The sequence below is a fragment of the Macrobrachium rosenbergii genome, chromosome 9 (genome assembly GCF_040412425.1).
Source record: "Macrobrachium rosenbergii isolate ZJJX-2024 chromosome 9, ASM4041242v1, whole genome shotgun sequence".
In the NCBI taxonomy this organism is placed as follows: Eukaryota; Metazoa; Arthropoda; class Malacostraca; order Decapoda; family Palaemonidae; genus Macrobrachium; species Macrobrachium rosenbergii.
The window spans coordinates 15,885,162-15,899,915 of record NC_089749.1 but is presented as its reverse complement, the minus strand read 5'-3'; the positions used below and the strand labels follow the sequence as shown (position 1 = coordinate 15,899,915).

Genomic DNA, 14,754 nt, shown 5'->3' with positions numbered 1-14,754 from the left:
TCTCTCTCTCTCTCTCTCTCTCTCTCTATATATATATATATATATATATATATATATATATATATATATACATATAAATATTCATATGTATATTAATGTATATAAATATATGTATGTGTATATACATTATTTATTTATATATCAATTACAAACGGCATTCCTGCATGAATACGCACAAAAGCACACAACATAAAATTATTTCAGCAACAAGCCTATGTTAAAACGTCCGTATTGTGGCACTGCTAAAAATGAAATGTTTGCGGGCAGTCAATATCGAATATTTGATGGACCACAACGCAACACTAAATAGCATCGGAAATTGCTTTTAAAAAATCATTTCCTCCCGGCAACTTTTCAAAGGTGACACGAAAAATGAGACTTTTTGCAGGAAAAAAAAAATTTTAGCCTATATGATGTGGTTTTAATAATGTTACCATTACCATTAAGCTGCATTCCTCTTCAAGACTTCTCACAAAAAAAGTTGAATATTTATTTTTTCAAAATAATATGATGTGGTGTTAATACCGTTATCATTAGGCTGCATTCTACTTTGAATATCTTCGAGACTTTTAACAAAAAATGAAAAGTTGAATATATTTCTTTCAAAATAATATGATGTGGTTTTAATACCATTAGCATTATCATTAGGCTGCATTCCACTTTACTTTAATTATCTTCGTGCCGTTATCTGCATTCCACTTTACTTTAATTATCTTCGTGCCATTATCTGCATTCCACTTTACTTTAATTATCTTCGTGCCAGTATTAAAACCATAAAAATTACCAGAAAGATTGCTAGAAAACTTGATAAAAGCATAAAGATACATTATTATCATTATTTTTAATGTTACCCTACTAACAGGCTTGAATAACAAATGACGTTAACATTAACTGAATCACCATTATAATGATCATCATTATCACTATCCGGTTGAAACTCAGGGCAATTAGGGTAGGACAAGATCGTAATATTGTAACACCATGCACGTCACTATTCTAAAGACACCGGAAAAGAAAACAAAGAAATGAAATAAAAATTAAACCAAGGAGATCCGCACAGGATACCTAAAAATGAAAGCGCAAATTTCTAAAAGGAAATAATTCGAGAGGATGTCTCAAAAAAAAAAAAAAATGCGAACTTCTAAAACGAAATGAAAAAATCCTACAGGATGTCAACGTGAATCAGCATTCTCACGGGATGTCAAGTGACTTCATTTGGGAAGAAATTAAGAAAATAAAAAGAAATTTATTCGTCATACCCTTTTTCTCGTTACTAGGATACATGTGCATAATGTCATTCAGTTACCCTGCATCAATGGCTACATCTCTAACAACTTAAAATTAGATGCAAACAAGTTAATCACATGACAATCCAGAGAGAGAGAGAGAGAGAGAGAGAGAGAGAGAGAGAGAGAGAGAGAGAGAGAGAGAGAGAGAGAGAGAGAGAGACTACATCTCTAGCAATATAACTACATCTAACAATTTACAATTAGATCCAAACAAGTTAATCACATGACAATCCAGAGAGAGAGAGAGAGAGAGAGACACAGACTCTAGCAATATAACTACATCCAACAATTTACAATTAGATCAAACAAGTTAATCACATGGCAAGCAATGAGAGAGAGAGAGAGAGAGAGAGAGAGAGAGAGAGAGAGAGAGAGAGAGAGAGAGAGAGAGAGAGAGAGAGAGAGAGAAACACAAGACGTACAGTAGCATATCCTTACCACCCACTTAGAACAAAGCCTTCAGTTAACGTAACATTCACAGGCAGCTTTGCAAGCAACAGATGCTGAAGCACATGTTCGCTTGATTGTGTTTCTTTCTGCATAAAGTAAACAATACTAAAACCTTCATAAGCAATCAGTGAACTCTTTGAATGCTTCTGTTCCCTAAATGTACGAGGATTTGCTAAAGAAATACAACCTACACACTAAAGAGATTTTCTGATCGGTTCCACCCTTCAGAAGTAGAGGGTTTACCTCATTGGGACCCTTCACTATGAGGGCTTGGCTGTAAGACCTGATCTTTGGAATTGCACACAGTTTTTATTGTGGGATCTGATTTTTCAGAATCACATACAGTGTTACTGTGGGACCAGATTTTCCGAACTGAATACCGAGGCTGTTAATATAGGACCTGATTTCTGGAACTACATACATAAAGTGTCGTATCCTTGGCTAGTCCAGTAGAATATCCAAGAAACTGCCTAACTCATATGCTTCAAAGAATGTTTACTTATTGATCTGTGAAGATTGAGATGCAACATAGTAAACTCTTCCGGAGTTCTGAGGCAGTAAAGAATATCTGAAGCCAGTTCTATGATTGTGACGAAACTCATGGGGAAATGTTTCCAGTATTAATGACTGAAGCCAACCGCTCTTTGATTTTGTAAATGCTCGATGCTACTAGTTTTTTCAGCTACAGAGAAAAAATCACGCAACTTTCCAATTTCTTTTTAACTAATGCCTGAAAGTACTGATCTGTAGTTTATCTATTCGGCCAGAGAGAGAGAGAGAGAGAGAGAGAGAGAGAGAGAGAGAGAGAGAGAGAGAGAGAGAGAGAGAGAGAGAGAGAGAGAGAGAGATTTCATGAAGACATGAAATTTTCAATTCTCATCTAACAGCGGACCTCAATTTTTCGCTTTCTGGCCCAATCCTGGAAAAACTCTGCCAATGACATCCCGTCATCTTGCCCGCGAGAGAGAGAGAGAGAGAGATAATCCTATTACCTCAAGATCAAAGCATGTCGTGAAAGCAGGCAGTAATGGTCCAGCCAAGGTTAAAGAATACCTGTGACATCTTCGCCTTCTGGGAGAGCAGCTATTACCTAAAGGCAAGAACAAGTTTTAAATAAGTCTAATTTTAAATTCAGTGATTCAACTGCTAAAATTAAAAATTAATCATAAAGACACTGACCAATTTGCATTCTTTACAGCCACGGACCTATGTATATAGCTTATAAATTAGGTTGCAGGCTTTATGACTGCTACCACTATATATATTGTACATACATTCTACATACACACACACACATATATATATATATATATATATATATATATATATATATATATATATATATATATATATTACATATATGTGTGTGTATATATGTATATTATAATTATGTATACATACAGTATAGAGTATATACATACATATACTGTATATGTATACATAATTATATAAATATATACATAATATATTATATACACACACATAAGCACATAGGCTACACGTATACGTGGGAATACGCCACAGCACGAGTGTCAAAAACGAGTAACAACAGGCCCTCCCCTCAAAGTGGACCATCATGTAAGGTAAGTCACTGGAAAGTAAACAATCAACCCAGAGAACCTATGGGTCGATCGAAAGGCTCCCATCTGTCTATGGCGGAACCACAACTAACTTCCCCCACCCCTTCCCCTTAATACCGCTATCCTTCCTCACCAGCTGCTGTCCCCTTCTTAAAGAGGAGGAATAACAAAAAAAAAAAAATTAATAATAAAAGTGGGAGAGAGGAAAGACACGTGGGACCACGTGGCCGAAACCATCCCCATACCCTAAAGACCCACAATCACGCATTTAAATGTAAGACAAAACCCAAATCTTTCGAATATCGATCTTCCTGAAGGGGTAAAGCAGGGGACGAGGGAGGGGAAGAGGGAGGAGGGGGAAAAGGGAGGAGGGGGAGGGGGGTGTGACAATCGCGGCCATAGAAACATGATCCAGAGGGGTATTGATTCTGCCCTTTGACGCCGCCCCGTCGCCAGATGACTCCTTCAGCTGAGTCCATGTGTATGTGTGTGTGTGAGAGTGTGTGTCCGTCCCTCCGCCGCAGCCGCCCTTTAGCCGCCTAAAATCTCCGCCACCACTCCCACCGAGGTCCCACGAAGGTCCCTCTCACCCATCCACGCCCATTTTCCCCTCACGCCTTTGTCCCTCCTTTCCCCTTTTTCCCAACTCCTAGTTTTCTTTCCCTTCCGATTGGCCTCTAAGAAGGTCACGCCGGGGGAGAGGAGTTCATAATTAAAGTGTCACTAGTGATGGACGGTCGATTACTACCTTGATCGTAATGGTGATGCTGGATGACGATGTACTCTTTAAATAAAAAAAAATATTCTAGCTGATTAAAAACACTGGAAGTTTATGCTAGGCCACCTATAAACATGCACACTTTAAAGGTTTTAATACCTATATTCGACTTTAAATATGATACAAGGTAAGACCAAGTAACAAGTACGTGGCAAGGATTCAAACCAAACAAAGTGATGCAATTCGATCATTAATAGTTCACTGTGAAAGCTCTCCATACGAGAGCGTTTCTACTGTCCTTCAAAAATAAATACAAAAAACCTTCCCGTAATACAGCCATCAAGGTAAGACAACAAAAATAACGAAAGAAAGGTCAAATAGGCCTACATCATTCGAATATGACGACCTCTTGGAAGGCCAAACAAAATAAGCAATCCAACCCCATCCCCTCCTCCCTCCCCCGCCCTTCAAGATCTGTCCCCAAAAGTGACATTTCGATCTCCCTCAAAACCGAATCACTTGTTGCCAGCCACGAGCGCCACCTTCGGTATATTTTTCGTGAAAGGCCACACATCACTCGTCGCGTCATCTGCCAACAAATCCACAAAACACAAACACACTGAGAGAACACCATGAATAGTGGAGATATTATAAGACAAAGCACAGCATAAAAACTCGCCCACTGTCACAAAAATATTACTATTAAAAGATAAATTTAAGGATCCAACGTGTAGCAAAGTAAAATATCGTACTACACCATGAATACAGGAGATATTATAGAACAGTGCACGGCATAAAAGCTCTCCCATTATCACAAAAATATGACTATTAACAGATAAATACAAAAAGTAGGAAAGGATTGAACGTGTAATAAAGTAAAATCTCGTACAACACCACGGATAAAGGAGATATTATATAACAAAGCACAGCATAAGAAAAGTCCATTATCACAAAAATATGACTGTTAAAAGATAAATAAAAAAATGGAAAGGATTCAACGTGTAGTAAAGTAAAATCTCAGCGTAAAAACAAGGCGACTAACAAAAAGGCGAAATCCTAGCAAAGGCAAAAGTCAGGGAACAACAAAGAACTGAAAAAAAATAAACTCACTTGTTTACAGACAACGTCGATCTTACCGAGGGTGCAAACGATACCACCTAAAAAAATTCTAATACTAAACTTTAAATCTCGTCTTCCGAACACGAAGAACCGGAGCTACGTAGTCGTGATGAGGTCTGGCAGACGAACTGACTGCTGATGCTTTGCGAGTGAGTTAGGGAAGTATCCTAAACGTATATTCAGTCTCTGTTGAGAACGTTTTGGCATCCACAAAAAAAAAAAAGCAACAGGAAACGTAAGCAAGCAACGAATTCTTTGTGAGACTTTACAACGACAACGGGACAGGAATGATACCAACTGCAGCTGACAGGAAAATGTATGAGTTGCACTCACTAAATCTGGAAACTGCGTACCAACATCAATACGTACACAAGATATGATCCGCACACTCTCACAGTGGATTGTGGAAACGTCCTTCAGAGGTCTTAAAAAGGAGGAGTTATGCTCTGACAGTTCTAAACATAAATACATATATATACATACATACATATATATATATATATATATATATATATATATATATATATATATATATGTGTATTATATATATAATATATATATACATATATATATATATATATATGAGGCACCAGCTGCGGACGAAAAGCTTCAACAACAACAGACAAAAAGGATCCATCCCAAAATAGTACAGAATCCAAATACGTTTCACAAGCAATGCTGCCATGACTCACTTCCTGGGTATCGCCTACGTTCAGCACAGTCGTCACATGACGAAACACGAAATATATCCCTCGGAAATAAAACTATTGTGTCTTACCATCACTGGCTATTAAATATCTGGGGGGTTCTTCCATTTCTTGGACGATCTCATTTGCATCTAGTATGATGAAACATAAAAGAGAATTCGCTCTAGCATGCAAAGTACGATGAGAATACTAAAAAGTGAACGATGGATATTTAATATGCTGGGATCAAACAAAAAGCACACAGAATTATGCGCGACTTCCATATCAAAAGGCGAAAATACCAAACGCTAAAAAGGAAATAGCAACAAAAAGAGAACACAAAGAGAAGATACACATCAAACAGCGAACAATTCGTTCTCCGAAATAGCCAGATGGAAATATAAAAAATATATACCACTGACTTATTATTTAAGCAGCAATCGCGCAAAAGGTCATGTCGCATGTCAAATGTCAAATGAATATTACTGAAAAGAGGCAAGAAAGAAAAAAATACATCCAAAACGATATGACAGATCATTTATATTATACAAAATAGAATCCTGTAATCTTCTTCCCGCATTAATGCTTGCAGAGGAAACCCTACGGAGTAAAAACGATATTGTGAATCAGATTAGGTATGAAAAGAAAAAAAAAAAAAGTTGAATCAAAACTGCTTTCAATAACACCGTACCCACAGAATTAAATGCTAAACAATTATATGATCTAAACAATTATCTCTCTCTCTCTCTCTCTCTCTCTCTCTCTCTATATATCTATATATATATATATATATATATATATATATATATATATATATATATATATATATATATATATATATATATAATTTATATATACATACAGAATTAAATGCTAAACAATTATACTCAATCTAATCTAATCTATATATATATCTATATATATATATATATATATATATATATATATATACACACACACTAAACAAGACACAACTACAGTAATAAATTCTTTTAAAACATTTACTGGCACAAAAAGGAAGTGCTCAAAGTTTTCACATACCGTACCTTAAAGACAAGAACTATTCTTTTCTCCATTTTTTCCCTCCGTTTACGGAAGATCTTCTATCAAACTCCGAGAAATGACACTAAGATCTCTTCCAGCAATACCAAGGAGCAATGCAGGTGAAAGAGTACTGGTAATTAACCTTTCGCAAAAGAAGACACACTCTCTGTATAGGCTATATGACTCTCCACGTGGGAGAAGCAGCAATGTTGATTGCCCTCCATGTACAAAGAACAACTCCATATATGACGCTACCACACATGAAAAACAGCACTGTGAATTACCTACCACATGAGATAAAGACCACCGTTTATTACCCTTTAAAACGAACTACCTCCCTTATACGAGCAACGTAATTGTAATTACTTTTCACCGTCCTAAAAACACCACTCTACATAACCTTCTATATATGTAAAGCCCCGTTACTTACCTTTCACATAAGAAACATCACAGTAAATTACCGTAACTTCCACAGACGAGAGAAAAAATGTCAATTAACCTTTCAAATACGAGAAGCAATACTATACTCACGCTGCAATAAGAACTGCAATAAGAGCTCTTTCCAAAGTACAAGGAAACAGCACAGCCAACTCCCTTCAGCGCGTACGAGACACACCACAAAAAAGTCAACTGATCTGACGCTAATTATGACCAATAAACTTTTCCTTTTCAAGTTACCTGAAAGTTAACAATCAACAAAGGCCACAACCAAGAGTATCGTCTGACTTCTCCTGAGCCAATACTAACAAACTGTTTACAAGTACAATACGCTTCTTTATGGTGACGGTCTTCAAAGAGAAAAATAAATATTGTGGAGTAAAGTGGGTCAACAGAGTTGAGCTTTTTATCATAAAGACTTCTTCTCGAGTGACTCTATGAGGATTCGCCTTTAACCAAAGCTACGTTGGCCATCAAAAGAGATGATGGTTTCCATTCTTGAGAGAGAGAGAGAGAGAGAGAAGAGAGAGAGAGAGAGAGAGAGAGAGAGAGAGGGGAAGAGAATTCAATAAAAACAAAATACAAAACAAACAGAAAAAAATTACGAAGACGCAACAAACAAAGAACAGTAGGCTAAAAAAAAAAAAAAGTCTCGTAAAAGAAAATAAAAGTTTTAGAGTGATAATCTCATATTGTCCAACGAAGACAATTAAACCGATTCGTGCACAGGCATGAAGGTATGAAACTGCGTACAATTATATTCACGACACTATGAGAACACAGCCTCGTAATCAACAGCAGAAGCCGGTAAAATAATAACCACTTGAATATCAGCACTGCGAATAAGGAAATCCAGGGGGGTCATTTTAACACAATTCACGTGGAATAAATAAACTAATATAATAACGACATATTTCAATTTACAGTGCAAGCTGGAAAATAAAATACAGCACAGCGATATTGCAACAACTGGAATGCGTTGCAACACTTAGCTGACATCGTTACCGTTGCAATTAGAAGTCTTACCACTACCATAACATGAGTGGCATCCTTGTAACATTGTCATTGCAAAACGCCACGCGAAGAAAGGAATAATCAAAAGCATTATGAAGCATTATGGTTGTCAGCACCGTCCCTTGCCAACATTTTAAAACGGGGATACCAGTGGCTGAAAGGATTTTCAAAAATAGCTTTGTGAATCAGAAGTTCGGTGTACTACATCGAGAATTTAATACTAAGAGTTCTGTATAGGCTCATAAGACTACAAATTCACAGCATACAAGCCTAAGACACCACGCTATTTCATACTACGAAGCCATACGTGCAAATAAAACAATAATACGCAACAAATTTAGATGCTCTATGTATGAGGGGAATTTAATACCAAGAATTCTGTATAAGCGTCTAGGGCTAAAAATTTACAACATATAAGCCTAAGACACCACACCATTTCAAACTATGAAGCCTACGTGTAGCTTAAATATACCACAATAGTTCAATACAAAGCCAACTTTCATATCGGCTGTTTCCACAAATTACGCGTTTACATCCCATAAACAACTTCAAAGACAATGCACATAAACAGATACAGTACAAACAAACATACACACACACAAACACCGAGGCATTTAAACATGGCATATGAGAAACTCATTTACACTCAGGCGCGACGTTTAAGCAAAACCTCCGGCGGAACAATAATTACTCATCGATTGATCAAACAGTAATTTGTCCCTCTCGAGTCCTTTTAATGGTAAGGGAAGACATAAAACATCTGACATACGTGGGGAAGGAGTAGGTTGGGTGGGTGGGAGAGGGGAAGGGAGAGGGGAGGGGGAATTGACATGAGGGGAGATCGTTACTTGGGGAGGGGTGACGATATGGGGTCGATTTTAACCATTAGATGATGGTTTTTAATAACGACCATAAGGGATCGTCAACGGCTCTCGAAATCCATGTTCACACACACACACACACACACACACACAGAGAGAGAGAGAGAGAGAGAGAGAGAGAGAGAATATTTATGGAGTACTAAATAACACGTGTCGCACGAGCTGTAGGCCTATGTGACCTCGTGGTTCACATTCAAACATGTACTGACAAAATTGTTCTTTCGTTCCACTCTTCTCCTTTACCAGTATCTCATTTCAACATTCAATTCATGTGGCCTAAATATGGGACAGACAGGAACAATTTAGGCCTAATACAATTGTATTACGAAAGCTACGATTAAGGACTTCTGAATGTTTGAACCAGAAAGGGCTTTCGGCGCTTGAAGGGAACCAGTATTTTTTTTTATTTTTATTTTACCAAAATAAGTCCCATCTATTTTTGGCAATAGTGAACTTGACTATGCAAACTCTGAACTCAAATTTTTGCCTCACAAGGATGTCTCCTCTATTGCTGTGAGAGCAGAACAAGGAAAAATTCACACAAACAGTTGCCCATAAGGGTTGAGTCATACAAGAGAAATCCTCACCACTTCAATAAATGTGGGCGCAGCATCAAGGTACTTGTAACAGAAGACGGCTAAAATATTAGCTTTGGAACCACAGTTCTTCAATAAAAGAAAAATCTTAATGAAAAATGGCAGCTCAAAATCGTTACCAGGTTGATACCAAAATGTAAACGGGAACGAAGGAAGATATTACACGTAACTGACAACACCAACAATAATAACAAAAACAACATCACAAACACAATACCCGTGTCGCTCGATCTCAGAGCAATCTTTTATTTTCTCATTGAATATTTTTAGTTCATATACATAATAAACAAGTATGACCCACTACCATACCCAATTTGATGAAACTCTGACATTCTTTTTTTATTAAACATAGGCCTAAGTCACCATCCCTTAAATAAGCCACAATTACTATAAATTCAAAGTATATAACAGTTAAAAAAACCTTGAGTCCTCACACTAAATTTTAAGAAACATAAAAACAACTCCATTTTATCGAACATACGCCTAAATCACCATCTGTTAAGCAAGCCACAACCAAAATAAGTTCCAAGTGAATAATAGGCAGTCGAAAAAAAGGCTTTCACAATTAGTACCATTCTTCGCCAACAAGCCCGAATGAAAGCAACGCCTCATGACCAGAGTAACTGGACTTTCAACACAGACGGATCAAAGGTCGTCAACCTTCTGGGACAGACATTTCTCACGACAGAAAGTTAAAGAGGAGAAAGGGGATCTGACATTAACGACAAGACACCAGTAGAGCCTAAAGATTCTGGAGAGAGAGAGAGAGAGAGAGAGAAGACATAGAGAGCCTAAGATTCTGGAGAGAGAGAGAGAGAGAGAGAGAGAGAGAGAGAGAGAGAGAGAGAGAGAGAAGACACCAGGAGAGCCTAAGATTCTGAGAGAGAGAGAGAGAGAGAAGAGGAGAGCCTAAGAGAGAGAGAGAGAGAGAGAGAGAGAAGACACCAGGAGAGCCTAAGATTCTGAGAGAGAGAGAGAGAGAGAGAGAGAGAGAGAGAGAGAGAGAGAGAGAGAGAAGACACCAGGAGAGCCTAAAGATTCTGGGAAGAGAGAGAGAGAGAGAGAGAGAGAGAGAGAGAGAGAGAGAGAGAGAGAGAGAGAGAGAGAGAGAGAGGCTTGACCAGTAGAGCAAAAATGTAAACAGGAAAAAACAAGTAAAAAATGCGCAGAAGTTTCTTCGGAGCAATCGAGCTTTCAGTGCAGCGTATAATCAAGGCCACCGAAAATAGATCTATCTTTCGGTGGTCTCGGTATAATGCTGTATGAGCTGCTGCCCATGAAACTTTAACCACGGCCTGGTGGTGGCCTGTCCTATACAGTTGCCAGAAGCACGATCATGGCTAAATTTAAACTTAAGATAAAAACTACTGAGGCTAGAGGGCTGCAATTTTGTATGTTTGATGATTGGAGGGTTGATGATCAACATAGCAATTTGCAGCCCTCTAGCCTCAGTAAAAAGCCGGCGGAATAGTTTTCTTTTACAGAAAACTAAAAATGGGGACCTGCTGTCTAAAAATACACCAAAAACCCTCCGAGAAATTCTTGCATGTATATGATATCGGTTTATAAAATTCCCAACAGCAGCTGCTGCTGTAGTGGGCGGAGTTAGCTCTACTCGGCCAATACATAAGGGTCATGGGGCTAAGCCTACCTCAACTGCAAGACTCTGTTGCCTCAAACTCCATGCAATATTACTTCGGACGCTAAAATGGGCGTGTGATCCGTGACCTCGCCTCTGCACGATGAGTATTTGATGCCAAAGAGCCATTTAATGCATGCAACGGGAAGGAGAAGAAATTATAGCTTACATTTTAACACCAGCATGCGAGAACGAATTCTGCCCAGTCAATGTGTCTTGCAAGTTTTCTTCTGAAGGAATGTGAACCGTAATGCTATGCAACGAGGATTATATATGAAATCACTTTTCACATTAATTATTATTCCTAATATTCTATATGCGCATATGTGTAAAGAGAAAATAGACAAAAAGACTAGCACATAACGGTTAATTGCAAAACAAAAACATTTAGGCTACATATAACCAGCACAGCAAGTTGGAAAAATACAGAAATATTGCGGGATATATATATATATATATATATATATATATATATATATATATATATATATATATATATATATATATATATATATATATATATATATATATATATATATTTCACCTTAAAGTCACTGTGACGAGCTCTGCTTCGTGTAACAGGAATAAAAGTAGCAATGAAATATGCGGAACCTCAGTACGGACTGTTGTAAAATCTCAATAAATAAAGAAAAAATGAAAACTACGGTTGTGATTGCATGACAATTGGATGGAGAAAACGGTCAAGTACTCAAAAGCCTGGACCAGATGTAGTTCCATCGACAATGACGGACTTGTATCAAGGATACCGTAGCAAGTGACAGGATACGGCATTTGGGAACCATCAGTTTGAAACTGACGCATGGCGTAACGACGCGTCCAATGATAACCTCCACCACACAAGCTGTGCATTTGCAGAAACACGAAAATTGACTTGGTCACTTTTAAGGAATACGCACTGTTATTACAAGTAAACCACATTCCTCCAAGAAAAACTGAACATAAAAGTGACTGATGGCATCAAATTCAGTCGTTGTAAAACATTTGCACTGGACGTGTGACGCAACCGTGACGTCTCTACGCCAAGTCCACATTCATTCTGAAGTTCCTTTCAGCGCACACCAAGACATGGGAACCAAAGGAAATTTGTATCATTCAAAGAGAAGGTAAAATTGTGAAACATTTATTGTGTAATGGTTGCCATCAATTAAGCAGAGAATATTCCGTGACAGCTATTATCCGAGGCCTTTTTACCAGGCCGGAAAAATCGGGAGTAGGACTAGACCGCCCCGGGAGTTGTGGGATATTGCACCACTGTTAGCCCACGTTAGGCTTCTCCTACATAATGATAGTCGAATGTTTGGGCAAACTTAGCATACAATATATAAGATGTCACATCCAGGCGAGGGAAACGCTACGCATTACAACTAAATATATTCAACTGTGACTATGTCTACCTTAAGTTGAAACGATTTTGAACTATAAGGCTTAGCCACACCCACGTCAACCGTGATTTCATAAGCGATGACTTTGGCCACTTTAAAAACGAGCTGAATAAAAAATAGGCCGATACAACTAATATGAATGTCATACAACACTGCTGAAAAACAACAGGAGACTACCTACGCCTTTGTAATGGTCAGAAGCAACCTAACAAACAACGAAATAATAAAAGGTCATTTTAGGTACATATTGAAGAGTATGTTCCATTAGGTCAGGCCACATTTCAAGGTCTCGGCTAGAAACGTATATATGATCAGCAGTCAAAACTGGTAATAAACGAACTCCACTTTTGTGTATCTGCAATAAACAACGCCTGGCAAAATACAGCACCAGTAAAAATGCATCAGCTGGAAGGTCTCGACTAATTAAATCAATCAAGGCGTACCACCATAACTGATACAAATGGTGGGCAGTGAAAACTTTTAAATATTCAAGGCATAACCTATATTCGATGGAAACTCAGCAACTAATGTAATTTCATATTTCTTAAGCTGTTCCTCAGTATTATATGAAGAGTCTGTGTGGTTTAACTTCTGATTCACGTTTCATATATATATATATATATATACGTTTATATAAATACATATTTTTTTTTTCATGACAAACAGGCCTAAAGTAGCTTAATAATCTAACTTGAACCGACCTAACTTTGGGGCTGATATGCTATAGGTTATTCAATATGAGTTCAGTATAAATTTTAAGCACTGTATATCAAGTCCATAAGCCTACGTGAAACTATCCAGTGGTCTACATGAAACTATACAGTCCAAACGACAACGGGATGAGCTTCAAACAAAAGTCCGTTGAAAAAAAAAAACAAATACGAACGAAAACGTAAGCTGTATGGGCCTCACTGTCTAACTGGACAGCATACGATACCACAGTCCATGATTCCTTATGGGAGTCCAGCAACCAAATAAAAAAAAAGGTCGACAGATACATCGGTCCATAAGAAAAAGGTCGACAGATACATCGGACCATAAAAAACGGTCGAAATACATATTGGACCAATATAAATAGTGATCGAAAGATACATCGGAACAAAAATAAATAAAAAGAAAGGTCGACAAATATATCGGACCACCCCCCCAAAAAAATATGGGAGGAAGTCGTTTAGTAACGATTTCTGGCGAAGCAAAAGCAACGGCTACAGACAGGGATGATGACTCAGTGGACGACAGGTAAGTGTGTGTGGGGGGTGGGGGGAGGACGGATGGGAGGAGAGGAGGAAGATGGGGGGGACACGAAATAGGTAAAGGGAAGGGGAGGGGGGGAGACCAGGTAAGCATTTAGTGGGGGGTGGCAAATAGACGTAACCCCCTTAAAACCACCGTCTAACGTTGTGCAATTTTCGCCCAGTCGGAAGACCTTGGACTGTCGTAGACGGATATAACAACAGCGTGACGTTTTCCAGGATTTTAGGAAAACTAATGAAATAAATAAAAACAAAATAAAGAAATAAATAAGTGAATAACAGCCAGGCCATTCCGCTGCGTGAAGGTAAACAGGTTTCTAGTTTACATTCAATACGTCGTGCTTCCCCGTCATGATCATCAACTTTCATGAATGACTTAACGAAGTGTATTCCATGCACTCCTAAGTAACAGATTAAAATAGCCATCACTTAGAATAAGTGAAGGCAACTGCCACAGTGCTTGATACACTTCGAATGCAAAGAAAAAAAGCAAAGCATTCCCTTTGAAGACTGTGTTCCAGCGCGGACCTTCTTCCTCTTCCAACGGACGCCAGGGAGGGACTGGCCGCTTCCAGCAAGTACCAACAATAAAAATTCCCCTAAATTGAACGCTGAAAACACATATTCACCTTCTGTGGTTATAG

General features: G+C 38.0%; 1 protein-coding gene across 6 annotated transcripts in view; it reads right to left on the bottom strand.

Annotated features, from left to right (window-relative positions):
• Nrg (Neuroglian) overlaps positions 1-14,754 on the bottom strand; it is a 350,034-nt gene that overhangs the window by 335,106 nt on the left and 174 nt on the right. For 5 of the 6 annotated variants that reach the window (XM_067108466.1, XM_067108465.1, XM_067108468.1 and 2 more), the window contains exon 1: positions 14,740-14,754. This exon is cut by the window's right edge. The gene's annotated coding sequence lies outside the window, so the exon portion shown is untranslated. Of the gene's footprint in view, positions 1-5,147; positions 5,297-14,739 lie in introns of those variants that run through there. The other variant, XM_067108467.1, reaches the window with a different exon arrangement.